The 13,600-nt window shown below is 45.0% G+C and overlaps 37 pseudogenes; all 37 read right to left on the bottom strand.

The window, feature by feature from the left end:
* Positions 1-22: 22 nt before the first annotated feature.
* Positions 23-141, bottom strand: LOC140090843 (5S ribosomal RNA; annotated as a pseudogene).
* Positions 142-211: 70 nt separating this feature from the next.
* On the bottom strand, positions 212-330 carry LOC140088709 (5S ribosomal RNA; annotated as a pseudogene).
* Positions 331-925: 595 nt separating this feature from the next.
* Positions 926-1,044, bottom strand: LOC140090519 (5S ribosomal RNA; annotated as a pseudogene).
* Positions 1,045-1,114: 70 nt separating this feature from the next.
* LOC140099150 (5S ribosomal RNA) lies at positions 1,115-1,233 on the bottom strand (annotated as a pseudogene).
* Positions 1,234-1,870: 637 nt separating this feature from the next.
* Positions 1,871-1,989, bottom strand: LOC140084662 (5S ribosomal RNA; annotated as a pseudogene).
* Positions 1,990-2,059: 70 nt separating this feature from the next.
* On the bottom strand, positions 2,060-2,178 carry LOC140079968 (5S ribosomal RNA; annotated as a pseudogene).
* Positions 2,179-2,248: 70 nt separating this feature from the next.
* LOC140092843 (5S ribosomal RNA) lies at positions 2,249-2,367 on the bottom strand (annotated as a pseudogene).
* Positions 2,368-2,815: 448 nt separating this feature from the next.
* On the bottom strand, positions 2,816-2,934 carry LOC140093190 (5S ribosomal RNA; annotated as a pseudogene).
* A 70-nt stretch (positions 2,935-3,004) lies between these two features.
* LOC140089527 (5S ribosomal RNA) lies at positions 3,005-3,123 on the bottom strand (annotated as a pseudogene).
* Positions 3,124-3,193: 70 nt separating this feature from the next.
* LOC140088708 (5S ribosomal RNA) lies at positions 3,194-3,312 on the bottom strand (annotated as a pseudogene).
* Positions 3,313-3,906: 594 nt separating this feature from the next.
* On the bottom strand, positions 3,907-4,025 carry LOC140088383 (5S ribosomal RNA; annotated as a pseudogene).
* Positions 4,026-4,095: 70 nt separating this feature from the next.
* On the bottom strand, positions 4,096-4,214 carry LOC140088508 (5S ribosomal RNA; annotated as a pseudogene).
* A 595-nt stretch (positions 4,215-4,809) lies between these two features.
* LOC140090518 (5S ribosomal RNA) lies at positions 4,810-4,928 on the bottom strand (annotated as a pseudogene).
* A 70-nt stretch (positions 4,929-4,998) lies between these two features.
* On the bottom strand, positions 4,999-5,117 carry LOC140099149 (5S ribosomal RNA; annotated as a pseudogene).
* Positions 5,118-5,375: 258 nt separating this feature from the next.
* Positions 5,376-5,494, bottom strand: LOC140100661 (5S ribosomal RNA; annotated as a pseudogene).
* A 217-nt stretch (positions 5,495-5,711) lies between these two features.
* On the bottom strand, positions 5,712-5,830 carry LOC140099148 (5S ribosomal RNA; annotated as a pseudogene).
* A 70-nt stretch (positions 5,831-5,900) lies between these two features.
* LOC140079967 (5S ribosomal RNA) lies at positions 5,901-6,019 on the bottom strand (annotated as a pseudogene).
* A 259-nt stretch (positions 6,020-6,278) lies between these two features.
* LOC140093188 (5S ribosomal RNA) lies at positions 6,279-6,397 on the bottom strand (annotated as a pseudogene).
* Positions 6,398-6,656: 259 nt separating this feature from the next.
* On the bottom strand, positions 6,657-6,775 carry LOC140088707 (5S ribosomal RNA; annotated as a pseudogene).
* Positions 6,776-7,369: 594 nt separating this feature from the next.
* Positions 7,370-7,488, bottom strand: LOC140088382 (5S ribosomal RNA; annotated as a pseudogene).
* Positions 7,489-7,558: 70 nt separating this feature from the next.
* LOC140097455 (5S ribosomal RNA) lies at positions 7,559-7,677 on the bottom strand (annotated as a pseudogene).
* A 595-nt stretch (positions 7,678-8,272) lies between these two features.
* LOC140090517 (5S ribosomal RNA) lies at positions 8,273-8,391 on the bottom strand (annotated as a pseudogene).
* Positions 8,392-8,461: 70 nt separating this feature from the next.
* Positions 8,462-8,580, bottom strand: LOC140099146 (5S ribosomal RNA; annotated as a pseudogene).
* Positions 8,581-9,217: 637 nt separating this feature from the next.
* On the bottom strand, positions 9,218-9,336 carry LOC140083035 (5S ribosomal RNA; annotated as a pseudogene).
* Positions 9,337-9,406: 70 nt separating this feature from the next.
* On the bottom strand, positions 9,407-9,525 carry LOC140079966 (5S ribosomal RNA; annotated as a pseudogene).
* A 70-nt stretch (positions 9,526-9,595) lies between these two features.
* Positions 9,596-9,714, bottom strand: LOC140081803 (5S ribosomal RNA; annotated as a pseudogene).
* Positions 9,715-9,784: 70 nt separating this feature from the next.
* On the bottom strand, positions 9,785-9,903 carry LOC140086328 (5S ribosomal RNA; annotated as a pseudogene).
* Positions 9,904-9,973: 70 nt separating this feature from the next.
* Positions 9,974-10,092, bottom strand: LOC140098353 (5S ribosomal RNA; annotated as a pseudogene).
* A 406-nt stretch (positions 10,093-10,498) lies between these two features.
* On the bottom strand, positions 10,499-10,617 carry LOC140086327 (5S ribosomal RNA; annotated as a pseudogene).
* Positions 10,618-10,687: 70 nt separating this feature from the next.
* On the bottom strand, positions 10,688-10,806 carry LOC140087796 (5S ribosomal RNA; annotated as a pseudogene).
* A 258-nt stretch (positions 10,807-11,064) lies between these two features.
* Positions 11,065-11,183, bottom strand: LOC140100649 (5S ribosomal RNA; annotated as a pseudogene).
* Positions 11,184-11,400: 217 nt separating this feature from the next.
* On the bottom strand, positions 11,401-11,519 carry LOC140099144 (5S ribosomal RNA; annotated as a pseudogene).
* Positions 11,520-11,589: 70 nt separating this feature from the next.
* Positions 11,590-11,708, bottom strand: LOC140079965 (5S ribosomal RNA; annotated as a pseudogene).
* A 259-nt stretch (positions 11,709-11,967) lies between these two features.
* On the bottom strand, positions 11,968-12,086 carry LOC140091773 (5S ribosomal RNA; annotated as a pseudogene).
* A 259-nt stretch (positions 12,087-12,345) lies between these two features.
* On the bottom strand, positions 12,346-12,464 carry LOC140088706 (5S ribosomal RNA; annotated as a pseudogene).
* Positions 12,465-13,058: 594 nt separating this feature from the next.
* Positions 13,059-13,177, bottom strand: LOC140088380 (5S ribosomal RNA; annotated as a pseudogene).
* Positions 13,178-13,247: 70 nt separating this feature from the next.
* On the bottom strand, positions 13,248-13,366 carry LOC140088507 (5S ribosomal RNA; annotated as a pseudogene).
* Between the last annotated feature and the right edge of the window lie 234 nt (positions 13,367-13,600).

Below are 13,600 nucleotides of genomic sequence, written 5' to 3'. Positions count from 1 at the left end.
ACACAATTTTCAGGTTCAAAAAGGTCAACAGAACTAGGGGTTCCCAGCCAGTCTCCCATGCTGGTACTTGCCAAACCTTAAGCTGCATTGCTGCTGCGATCTGACGAGAGCAGGCACATTCAGCTTAGAATGGCCGTTGACAGCAGCTGTTCAATTTGAACCTTCTTTTACCATCTTTGACAGAGAAACTAACAATTTTCAGGTTCAAAAAGGTCAACGGAACGTGGGATTCCCAGCCAGTCTCCCATGCTGGTACTTGCCAAGCCTTAAGCTGCATTGCTGCTGCGATCTGACGAGAGCAGGCACATTCAGCTTAGAATGGCCGTTGACAGCAGCTGCCTAATTTCTACTTTCTTTTACTATCTCATAGAGAAACTAACACAATTTTCATGTTCAAAAAGGTCAACAGAACTTGGGATTCCCAGCCAGTCTCCCATGCTGGTACTTGCCAAGCCTTAAGCTGCAACGCTGCTGCGATCTGACAAGAGCATGCACATTCAGCTTAGAATGGCCGTTGACAGCAGCTGTTCAATTTGAACCTTCTTTTACTATCTCATAAAGAAACTAACACATTTTCAGGTTCAAAAAGGTCAATGGAACTTGGGATTCCCAGCCAGTCTCCCATGCTGGTACTTGCCAAGCCTTAAGCTGCAACGCTGCTGCGATCTGACAAGAGCATGCACATTCAGCTTAGAATGGCCGTTGACAGCAGCTGTTCAATTTGAACCTTCTTTTACTATCTCATAGAGAAACTAACTCAATTTTCAGGTTCAAAAAGGTCAATGGAACTTGGGATTCCCAGCCAGTCTCCCATGCTGGTACTTGCCAAGCCTTAGCTTAGAATGGGCATTGACAGCAGCTGTTCAATTTGAACCTTCTTTTACTATCTCATAGAGAAACTAACACAATTTTCAGGTTAAAAAAAGGTCAACGGAACTTGGGATTCCCAGCCAGTCTCCCATGCTGGTACTTGCCAAGCCTTAAGCTGCATTGCTGCTGCGATCTGACGAGAGCAGGAACATTCAGCTTAGAATGGCTGTTGACAGCAGCTGTTCAATTTGAACCTTCTTTTAAGATCTTTGACAGAGAAACTAACAATTTTCAGGTTCAAAAAGGTCAACGGAACTTGGGATTCCCAGCCAGTCTCCCATGCTGGTACTTGCCAAGCCTTAAGCTGCATTGCTGCTGCGATCTGACGAGAGCAGGCACATTCAGCTTAGAATGGCCGTTGACAGCAGCTGCCTAATTTCTACTTTCTTTCACTATCTCATAGAGAAACTAACACAATTTTCAGGTTCAAAAAGGTCAAAAGAACTTAGGATTCCCAGCCAGTCTCCCATGCTGGTACTTGCGAAGCCTTAAGCTGCAACGCTGCTGCGATCTGACAAGAGCATGCACATTAAGCTTAGAATGGCCGTTGACAGCAGCTGTTCAATTTGAACCTTCTTTTACTATCTCATAGAGAAACTTACACAATTTTCAGGTTCAAAAAGGTCAACAGAACTTGGGATTCCCAGCCAGTCTCCCATGCTGGTACTCACCAAGCCTTAAGCTGCATCGCTGCTGCGATCTGACAAGAGCACGCACATTCAGCTTACAATGGCCGTTGACAGCAGCTGTTCAATTTGAACCTTCTTTTACTATCTCATAGAGAAACTAACACAATTTTCAGGTTCAAAAAGGTCAAAGGAACTTGGGATTCCCAGCCAGTCTCCCATGCTGGTACTTGCCAAGCCTTAAGCTGCATTGCTCCTGCAATCTGACAAGAGCAGGCACATTCAGCTTAGAATGGGCGTTGACAGCAGCTGTTCAATTTGAACCTTCTTTTACTATCTCATAGAGAAACTATCACAATTTTCAGGTTCAAAAAGGTCAACAGAACTTGAGATTCCCAGCCAGTCTCCCATGCTGGTACTTGCCAAGCCTTAAGCTGCATTGCTGCTGCGATCTGACGAGAGCAGGCACATTCAGCTTAGAATGGCCGTTGACAGCAGTTGTTCAATTTGAACCTTCTTTTACTATCTCATAGAGAAACTAACACAATTTTCAGGTTCAAAAAGGTCAACAGAACTTGGGATTCCCAGCCAGTCTCCCATGCTGGTACTTGCCAAGCCTTAAGCTGCATTGCTGCTGCGATCTGACGAGAGCAGGCACATTCAGCTTAGAATGGCCGTTGACAGCAGCTGTTCAATTTGAACCTTCTTTTACTATCTCATAGAGAAACTAACACAATTTTCAGGTTCAAAAAGGTCAACAGAACTTGGGATTCCCAGCCAGTCTCCCATGCTGGCACTTGCCAAGCCTTAAGCTGCATTGCTGCTGCGATCTGACGAGAGCAGGCACATTCAGCTTAGAATGGCTGTTGACAGCAGCTGTTCAGTTTGAACCTTCTTTTACTATCTCATAGAGAAACTAACACAATTTTCAGGTTCAAAAAGGTCAACAGAACTTGGGATTCCCAGGCAGTCTCCCATGCTGGTACTTGCCAAGCCTTAAGCTGCAACGCTGCTGCGATCTGACAAGAGCATGCACATTCAGCTTAGAATGGCCGTTGACAGCAGCTGTTCAATTTGAACCTTCTTTTACTATCTCATAGAGAAACTAACACAATTTTCAGGTTCAAAAAGGTCAATGGAACTTGGGATTCCCTGCCAGTCTCCCATGCTGGTACTTGCCAAGCCTTAAGCTGCATTGCTGCTGCGATCTGACAAGAGCACACACATTCAGCTTAGAAGGGCCGTTGACAGCAGCTGTTCAATTTGAACCTTCTTTTACTATCTCATAGAGAAACTAACACAATTTTCAGGTTCAAAAAGGTCAACAGAACTTGGGATTCCCAGCCAGTCTCCCATGCTGGTACTTGCCAAGCCTTAAGCTGCATTGCTGCTGCGATCTGACGAGAGCAGGCACATTCAGCTTAGAATGGGCGTTGACAGCAGCTGTTCAATTTGAACCTTCTTTTACTATCTCATAGAGAAACTAACACAATTTTCAGGTTCAAAAAGGTCAACAGAACTTGGGATTCCCAGCCAGTCTCCCATGCTGGTACTTGCCAAACCTTAAGCTGCATTGCTGCTGCGATCTGACGAGAGCAGGCACATTCAGCTTAATATGGCCGTTGACAGCAGCTGTTCAATTTGAACCTTCTTTTACCATCTTTGACAGAGAAACTAACAATTTTCAGGTTCAAAAAGGTCAACGGAACGTGGGATTCCCAGCCAGTCTCCCATGCTGGTACTTGCCAAGCCTTAAGCTGCATTGCTGCTGCGATCTGACGAGAGCAGGCACATTCAGCTTAGAATGGCCGTTGACAGCAGCTGCCTAATTTCTACTTTCTTTTACTATCTCATAGAGAAACTAACACAATTTTCAGGTTCAAAAAGGTCAACAGAACTTGGGATTCCCAGCCAGTCTCCCATGCTGGTACTTGCCAAGCCTTAAGCTTCAACGCTGCTGCGATCTGACAAGAGCATGCACATTCAGCTTAGAATGGCCGTTGACAGCAGCTGTTCAATTTGAACCTTCTTTTACTATCTCATAGAGAAACTAACACATTTTCAGGTTCAAAAAGGTCAACGGAACTTGGGATTCCCAGCCAGTCTCCCATGCTGGTACTTGCCAAGCCTTAAGCTGCAACGCTGCTGCGATCTGACAAGAGCATGCACATTCAGCTTAGAATGGCCGTTGACAGCAGCTGTTCAATTTGAACCTTCTTTTACTATCTCATAGAGAAACTAACTCAATTTTCAGGTTCAAAAAGGTCAATGGAACTTGGGATTCCCAGCCAGTCTCCCATGCTGGTACTTGCCAAGCCTTAGCTTAGAATGGGCGTTGACAGCAGCTGTTCAATTTGAACCTTCTTTTACTATCTCATAGAGAAACTAACACAATTTTCAGGTTCAAAAAGGTCAACAGAACTTGGGATTCCCAGCCAGTCTCCCATGCTGGTACTTGCCAAACCTTAAGCTGCATTGCTGCTGCGATCTGACGAGAGCAGGCACATTCAGCTTAGAATGGCCGTTGACAGCAGCTGTTCAATTTGAACCTTCTTTTACTATCTCATAGAGAAACTAACACAATTTTCAGGTTCAAAAAGGTCAATGGAACTTGGGATTCCCTGCCAGTCTCCCATGCTGGTACTTGCCAAGCCTTAAGCTGCATTGCTGCTGCGATCTGACGAGAGCAGGCACATTCAGCTTAGAATGGCCATTGACAGCAGCTGTTCAATTTGAACCTTCTTTTACTATCTCATAGAGAAACTAACACAATTTTCATGTTCAAAAAGGTCAAGAGAACTTGGGATTCCCAGCCAGTCTCCCATGCTGGTACTTGCCAAGCCTTAAGCTGCAACGCTGCTGCGATCTGACAAGAGCATGCACATTCAGCTTAGAATGGCCGTTGACAGCAGCTGTTCAATTTGAACCTTCTTTTACTATCTCATAAAGAAACTAACACATTTTCACGTTCAAAAAGGTCAATGGAACTTGGGATTCCCAGCCAGTCTCCCATGCTGGTACTTGCCAAGCCTTAAGCTGCAACGCTGCTGCGATCTGACAAGAGCATGCACATTCAGCTTAGAATGGCCGTTGACAGCAGCTGTTCAATTTGAACCTTCTTTTACTATCTCATAGAGAAACTAACTCAATTTTCAGGTTCAAAAAGGTCAATGGAACTTGGGATTCCCAGCCAGTCTCCCATGCTGGTACTTGCCAAGCCTTAGCTTAGAATGGGCATTGACAGCAGCTGTTCAATTTGAACCTTCTTTTACTATCTCATAGAGAAACTAACACAATTTTCAGGTTAAAAAAAGGTCAACGGAACTTGGGATTCCCAGCCAGTCTCCCATGCTGGTACTTGCCAAGCCTTAAGCTGCATTGCTGCTGCGATCTGACGAGAGCAGGAACATTCAGCTTAGAATGGCTGTTGACAGCAGCTGTTCAATTTGAACCTTCTTTTAAGATCTTTGACAGAGAAACTAACAATTTTCAGGTTCAAAAAGGTCAACGGAACTTGGGATTCCCAGCCAGTCTCCCATGCTGGTACTTGCCAAGCCTTAAGCTGCATTGCTGCTGCGATCTGACGAGAGCAGGCACATTCAGCTTAGAATGGCCGTTGACAGCAGCTGCCTAATTTCTACTTTCTTTTACTATCTCATAGAGAAACTAACACAATTTTCAGGTTCAAAAAGGTCAACAGAACTTGGGATTCCCAGGCAGTCTCCCATGCTGGTACTTGCCAAGCCTTAAGCTGCAACGCTGCTGCGATCTGACAAGAGCATGCACATTCAGCTTAGAATGGCCGTTGACAGCAGCTGTTCAATTTGAACCTTCTTTTACTATCTCATAGAGAAACTAACACATTTTCAGGTTCAAAAAGGTCAACGGAACTTGGGATTCCCAGCCAGTCTCCCATGCTGGTACTTGCCAAGCCTTAAGCTGCATTGCTGCTGCGATCTGATGAGAGCAGGCACATTCAGCTTAGAATGGCCGTTGACAGCAGCTGTTCAATTTGAACCTTCTTTTACTATCTCATAGAGAAACTAACTCAATTTTCAGGTTCAAAAAGGTCAATGGAACTTGGGATTCCCAGCCAGTCTCCCATGCTGGTACTTGCCAAGCCTTAGCTTAGAATGGGCGTTGACAGCAGCTGTTCAATTTGAACCTTCTTTTACTATCTCATAGAGAAACTAACACAATTTTCAGGTTCAAAAAGGTCAACGGAACTTGGGATTCCCAGCCAGTCTCCCATGCTGGTACTTGCCAAGCCTTAAGCTGCATTGCTGCTGCGATCTGACGAGAGCAGGCACATTCAGCTTAGAATGGCCGTTGACAGCAGCTGTTCAATTTGAACCTTCTTTTACTATCTCATAGAGAAACTAATACAATTTTCAGGTTCAAAAGGGTCAACAGAACTTGGGATTCCCAGCCAGTCTCCCATGCTGGTACTTGCCAAGCCTTAAGCTGCATTGCTGCTGCGATCTGACGAGAGCAGGCACATTCAGCTTAGAATGGCCGTTGACAGCAGCTGTTCAATTTGAACCTTCTTTTACTATCTCATAGAGAAACTAACACAATTTTCAGGTTCAAAAAGGTCAATGGAACTTGGGATTCCCTGCCAGTCTCCCATGCTGGTACTTGCCAAGCCTTAAGCTGCATTGCTGCTGCGATCTGACAAGAGCACACACATTCAGCTTAGAAGGGCCGTTGACAGCAGCTGTTCAATTTGAACCTTCTTTTACTATCTCATAGAGAAACTAACACAATTTTCAGGTTCAAAAAGGTCAACAGAACTTGGGATTCCCAGCCAGTCTCCCATGCTGGTACTTGCCAAGCCTTAAGCTGCATTGCTGCTGCGATCTGACGAGAGCAGGCACATTCAGCTTAGAATGGGCGTTGACAGCAGCTGTTCAATTTGAACCTTCTTTTACTATCTCATAGAGAAACTAACACAATTTTCAGGTTCAAAAAGGTCAACAGAACTTGGGATTCCCAGCCAGTCTCCCATGCTGGTCCTTGCCAAACCTTAAGCTGCATTGCTGCTGCGATCTGACGAGAGCAGGCACATTCAGCTTAATATGGCCGTTGACAGCAGCTGTTCAATTTGAACCTTCTTTTACCATCTTTGACAGAGAAACTAACAATTTTCAGGTTCAAAAAGGTCAACGGAACGTGGGATTCCCAGCCAGTCTCCCATGCTGGTACTTGCCAAGCCTTAAGCTGCATTGCTGCTGCGATCTGACGAGAGCAGGCACATTCAGCTTAGAATGGCCGTTGACAGCAGCTGCCTAATTTCTACTTTCTTTTACTATCTCATAGAGAAACTAACACAATTTTCAGGTTCAAAAAGGTCAACAGAACTTGGGATTCCCAGCCAGTCTCCCATGCTGGTACTTGCCAAGCCTTAAGCTGCAACGCTGCTGCGATCTGACAAGAGCATGCACATTCAGCTTAGAATGGCCGTTGACAGCAGCTGTTCAATTTGAACCTTCTTTTACTATCTCATAGAGAAACTAACACATTTTCAGGTTCAAAAAGGTCAACGGAACTTGGGATTCCCAGCCAGTCTCCCATGCTGGTACTTGCCAAGCCTTAAGCTGCAACGCTGCTGCGATCTGACAAGAGCATGCACATTCAGCTTAGAATGGCCGTTGACAGCAGCTGTTCAATTTGAACCTTCTTTTACTATCTCATAGAGAAACTAACTCAATTTTCAGGTTCAAAAAGGTCAATGGAACTTGGGATTCCCAGCCAGTCTCCCATGCTGGTACTTGCCAAGCCTTAGCTTAGAATGGGCGTTGACAGCAGCTGTTCAATTTGAACCTTTTTTTACTATCTCATAGAGAAACTAACACAATTTTCAGGTTCAAAAAGGTCAACAGAACTTGGGATTCCCAGCCAGTCTCCCATGCTGGTACTTGCCAAACCTTAAGCTGCATTGCTGCTGCGATCTGACGAGAGCAGGCACATTCAGCTTAGAATGGCCGTTGACAGCAGCTGTTCAATTTGAACCTTCTTTTACTATCTCATAGAGAAACTAACACAATTTTCAGGTTCAAAAAGGTCAATGGAACTTGGGATTCCCTGCCAGTCTCCCATGCTGGTACTTGCCAAGCCTTAAGCTGCATTGCTGCTGCGATCTGACGAGAGCAGGCACATTCAGCTTTGAATGGCCATTGACAGCAGCTGTTCAATTTGAACCTTCTTTTACTATCTCATAGAGAAACTAACACAATTTTCATGTTCAAAAAGGTCAAGAGAACTTGGGATTCCCAGCCAGTCTCCCATGCTGGTACTTGCCAAGCCTTAAGCTGCAACGCTGCTGCGATCTGACAAGAGCATGCACATTCAGCTTAGAATGGCCGTTGACAGCAGCTGTTCAATTTGAACCTTCTTTTACTATCTCATAAAGAAACTAACACATTTTCACGTTCAAAAAGGTCAATGGAACTTGGGATTCCCAGCCAGTCTCCCATGCTGGTACTTGCCAAGCCTTAAGCTGCAACGCTGCTGCGATCTGACAAGAGCATGCACATTCAGCTTAGAATGGCCGTTGACAGCAGCTGTTCAATTTGAACCTTCTTTTACTATCTCATAGAGAAACTAACTCAATTTTCAGGTTCAAAAAGGTCAATGGAACTTGGGATTCCCAGCCAGTCTCCCATGCTGGTACTTGCCAAGCCTTAGCTTAGAATGGGCATTGACAGCAGCTGTTCAATTTGAACCTTCTTTTACTATCTCATAGAGAAACTAACACAATTTTCAGGTTAAAAAAAGGTCAACGGAACTTGGGATTCCCAGCCAGTCTCCCATGCTGGTACTTGCCAAGCCTTAAGCTGCATTGCTGCTGCGATCTGACGAGAGCAGGAACATTCAGCTTAGAATGGCTGTTGACAGCAGCTGTTCAATTTGAACCTTCTTTTAAGATCTTTGACAGAGAAACTAACAATTTTCAGGTTCAAAAAGGTCAACGGAACTTGGGATTCCCAGCCAGTCTCCCATGCTGGTACTTGCCAAGCCTTAAGCTGCATTGCTGCTGCGATCTGACGAGAGCAGGCACATTCAGCTTAGAATGGCCGTTGACAGCAGCTGCCTAATTTCTACTTTCTTTCACTATCTCATAGAGAAACTAACACAATTTTCAGGTTCAAAAAGGTCAAAAGAACTTAGGATTCCCAGCCAGTCTCCCATGCTGGTACTTGCGAAGCCTTAAGCTGCAACGCTGCTGCGATCTGACAAGAGCATGCACATTAAGCTTAGAATGGCCGTTGACAGCAGCTGTTCAATTTGAACCTTCTTTTACTATCTCATAGAGAAACTTACACACTTTTCAGGTTCAAAAAGGTCAACAGAACTTGGGATTCCCAGCCAGTCTCCCATGCTGGTACTTGCCAAGCCTTAAGCTGCATCGCTGCTGCGATCTGACAAGAGCACGCACATTCAGCTTACAATGGCTGTTGACAGCAGCTGTTCAATTTGAACCTTCTTTTACTATCTCATAGAGAAACTAACACAATTTTCAGGTTCAAAAAGGTCAACGGAACTTGGGATTCCCAGCCAGTCTCCCATGCTGGTACTTGCCAAGCCTTAAGCTGCATTGCTCCTGCAATCTGACAAGAGCAGGCACATTCAGCTTAGAATGGGCGTTGACAGCAGCTGTTCAATTTGAACCTTCTTTTACTATCTCATAGAGAAACTAACACAATTTTCAGGTTCAAAAAGGTCAACGGAACTTGAGATTCCCAGCCAGTCTCCCATGCTGGTACTTGCCAAGCCTTAAGCTGCATTGCTGCTGCGATCTGACGAGAGCAGGCACATTCAGCTTAGAATGGCCGTTGACAGCAGTTGTTCAATTTGAACCTTCTTTTACTATCTCATAGAGAAACTAACACAATTTTCAGGTTCAAAAAGGTCAACAGAACTTGGGATTCCCAGCCAGTCTCCCATGCTGGTACTTGCCAAGCCTTAAGCTGCATTGCTGCTGCGATCTGACGAGAGCAGGCACATTCAGCTTAGAATGGCCGTTGACAGCAGCTGTTCAATTTGAACCTTCTTTTACTATCTCATAGAGAAACTAACACAATTTTCAGGTTCAAAAAGGTCAACAGAACTTGGGATTCCCAGCCAGTCTCCCATGCTGGTACTTGCCAAGCCTTAAGCTGCATTGCTGCTGCGATCTGACGAGAGCAGGCACATTCAGCTTAGAATGGCTGTTGACAGCAGCTGTTCAGTTTGAACGTTCTTTTACTATCTCATAGAGAAACTAACACAATTTTCAGGTTCAAAAAGGTCAACGGAACTTGGGATTCCCAGCCAGTCTCCCATGCTGGTACTTGCCAAACCTTAAGCTGCATTGCTGCTGCGATCTGACGAGAGCAGGCACATTCAGCTTAGAATGGCCGTTGACAGCAGCTGTTCAATTTGAACCTTCTTTTACCATATTTGACAGAGAAACTAACAATTTTCAGGTTCAAAAAGGTCAACGGAATGTGGGATTCCCAGCCAGTCTCCCATGCTGGTACTTGCCAAGCCTTAAGCTGCATTGCTGCTGCGATCTGACGAGAGCAGGCACATTCAGCTTAGAATGGCCGTTGACAGTAGCTGCCTAATTTCTACTTTCTTTTACTATCTCATAGAGAAACTAACACAATTTTCAGGTTCAAAAAGGTTAACAGAACTTGGGATTCCCAGGCAGTCTCCCATGCTGGTACTTGCCAAGCCTTAAGCTGCAACGCTGCTGCGATCTGACAAGAGCATGCACATTCAGCTTAGAATGGCCGTTGACAGCAGCTGTTCAATTTGAACCTTCTTTTACTATCTCATAGAGAAACTAACTCAATTTTCAGGTTCAAAAAGGTCAATGGAACTTGGGATTCCCAGCCAGTCTCCCATGCTGGTACTTGCCAAGCCTTAGCTTAGAATGGGCGTTGACAGCAGCTGTTCAATTTGAACCTTCTTTTACTATCTCATAGAGAAACTAACACAATTTTCAGGTTCAAAAAGGTCAACGGAACTTGGGATTCCCAGCCAGTCTCCCATGCTGGTACTTGCCAAACCTTAAGCTGCATTGCTGCTGCGATCTGACGAGAGCAGGCACATTCAGCTTAGAATGGCCGTTGACAGCAGCTGTTCAATTTGAACCTTCTTTTACCATCTTTGACAGAGAAACTAACAATTTTCAGGTTCAAAAAGGTCAACAGAACATGGGATTCCCAGCCAGTCTCCCATGCTGGTACTTGCCAAGCCTTAAGCTGCATTGCTGCTGCGATCTGACGAGAGCAGGCACATTCAGCTTAGAATGGCCGTTGACAGCAGCTGCCTAATTTCTACTTTCTTTTACTATCTCATAGAGAAACTAACACAATTTTCAGGTTCAAAAAGGTCAACAGAACTTGGGATTCCCAGGCAGTCTCCCATGCTGGTACTTGCCAAGCCTTAAGCTGCAACGCTGCTGCGATCTGACAAGAGCATGCACATTCAGCTTAGAATGGCCGTTGACAGCAGCTGTTCAATTTGAACCTTCTTTTACTATCTCATAGAGAAACTAACACATTTTCAGGTTCAAAAAGGTCAACGGAACTTGGGATTCCCAGCCAGTCTCCCATGCTGGTACTTGCCAAGCCTTAAGCTGCATTGCTGCTGCGATCTGATGAGAGCAGGCACATTCAGCTTAGAATGGCCGTTGACAGCAGCTGTTTAATTTGAACCTTCTTTTACTATCTCATAGAGAAACTAACTCAATTTTCAGGTTCAAAAAGGTCAATGGAACTTGGGATTCCCAGCCAGTCTCCCATGCTGGTACTTGCCAAGCCTTAGCTTAGAATGGGCGTTGACAGCAGCTGTTCAATTTGAACCTTCTTTTACTATCTCATAGAGAAACTAACACAATTTTCAGGTTCAAAAAGGTCAACGGAACTTGGGATTCCCAGCCAGTCTCCCATGCTGGTACTTGCCAAGCCTTAAGCTGCATTGCTGCTGCGATCTGACGAGAGCAGGCACATTCAGCTTAGAATGGCCGTTGACAGCAGCTGTTCAATTTGAACCTTCTTTTACTATCTCATAGAGAAACTAATACAATTTTCAGGTTCAAAAGGGTCAACAGAACTTGGGATTCCCAGCCAGTCTCCCATGCTGGTACTTGCCAAGCCTTAAGCTGCATTGCTGCTGCGATCTGACGAGAGCAGGCACATTCAGCTTAGAATGGCCGTTGACAGCAGCTGTTCAATTTGAACCTTCTTTTACTATCTCATAGAGAAACTAACACAATTTTCAGGTTCAAAAAGGTCAATGGAACTTGGGATTCCCTGCCAGTCTCCCATGCTGGTACTTGCCAAGCCTTAAGCTGCATTGCTGCTGCGATCTGACAAGAGCACACACATTCAGCTTAGAAGGGCCGTTGACAGCAGCTGTTCAATTTGAACCTTCTTTTACTATCTCATAGAGAAACTAACACAATTTTCAGGTTCAAAAAGGTGAACAGAACTTGGGATTCCCAGCCAGTCTCCCATGCTGGTACTTGCCAAGCCTTAAGCTGCATTGCTGCTGCGATCTGACGAGAGCAGGCACATTCAGCTTAGAATGGCCGTTGACAGCAGCTGTTCAATTTGAACCTTCTTTTACTATCTCATAGAGAAACTAACACAATTTTCAGGTTCAAAAAGGTCAACAGAACTTGGGATTCCCAGCCAGTCTCCCATGCTGGTCCTTGCCAAACCTTAAGCTGCATTGCTGCTGCGATCTGACGAGAGCAGGCACATTCAGCTTAATATGGCCGTTGACAGCAGCTGTTCAATTTGAACCTTCTTTTACCATCTTTGACAGAGAAACTAACAATTTTCAGGTTCAAAAAGGTCAACGGAACGTGGGATTCCCAGCCAGTCTCCCATGCTGGTACTTGCCAAGCCTTAAGCTGCATTGCTGCTGCGATCTGACGAGAGCAGGCACATTCAGCTTAGAATGGCCGTTGACAGCAGCTGCCTAATTTCTACTTTCTTTTACTATCTCATAGAGAAACTAACACAATTTTCAGGTTCAAAAAGGTCAACAGAACTTGGGATTCCCAGCCAGTCTCCCATGCTGGTACTTGCCAAGCCTTAAGCTGCAACGCTGCTGCGATCTGACAAGAGCATGCACATTCAGCTTAGAATGGCCGTTGACAGCAGCTGTTCAATTTGAACCTTCTTTTACTATCTCATAGAGAAACTAACACATTTTCAGGTTCAAAAAGGTCAACGGAACTTGGGATTCCCAGCCAGTCTCCCATGCTGGTACTTGCCAAGCCTTAAGCTGCAACGCTGCTGCGATCTGACAAGAGCATGCACATTCAGCTTAGAATGGCCGTTGACAGCAGCTGTTCAATTTGAACCTTCTTTTACTATCTCATAGAGAAACTAACTCAATTTTCAGGTTCAAAAAGGTCAATGGAACTTGGGATTCCCAGCCAGTCTCCCATGCTGGTACTTGCCAAGCCTTAGCTTAGAATGGGCGTTGACAGCAGCTGTTCAATTTGAACCTTCTTTTACTATCTCATAGAGAAACTAACACAATTTTCAGGTTCAAAAAGGTCAACAGAACTTGGGATTCCCAGCCAGTCTCCCATGCTGGTACTTGCCAAACCTTAAGCTGCATTGCTGCTGCGATCTGACGAGAGCAGGCACATTCAGCTTAGAATGGCCGTTGACAGCAGCTGTTCAATTTGAACCTTCTTTTACTATCTCATAGAGAAACTAACACAATTTTCAGGTTCAAAAAGGTCAATGGAACTTGGGATTCCCTGCCAGTCTCCCATGCTGGTACTTGCCAAGCCTTAAGCTGCATTGCTGCTGCGATCTGACGAGAGCAGGCACATTCAGCTTAGAATGGCCATTGACAGCAGCTGTTCAATTTGAACCTTCTTTTACTATCTCATAGAGAAACTAACACAATTTTCATGTTCAAAAAGGTCAAGAGAACTTGGGATTCCCAGCCAGTCTCCCATGCTGGTACTTGCCAAGCCTTAAGCTGCAACGCTGCTGCGATCTGACAAGAGCATGCACATTCAGCTTAGAATGGCCGTTGACAGCAGCTGTTCAATTTGAACCTTCTTTTACTATCTCATAAAGAAA

This window comes from Engystomops pustulosus, chromosome 9 (genome assembly GCF_040894005.1).
Source record: "Engystomops pustulosus chromosome 9, aEngPut4.maternal, whole genome shotgun sequence".
Taxonomy (NCBI): Eukaryota; Metazoa; Chordata; class Amphibia; order Anura; family Leptodactylidae; genus Engystomops; species Engystomops pustulosus.
This window is presented reverse-complemented; position numbering and strand designations above follow the sequence as displayed.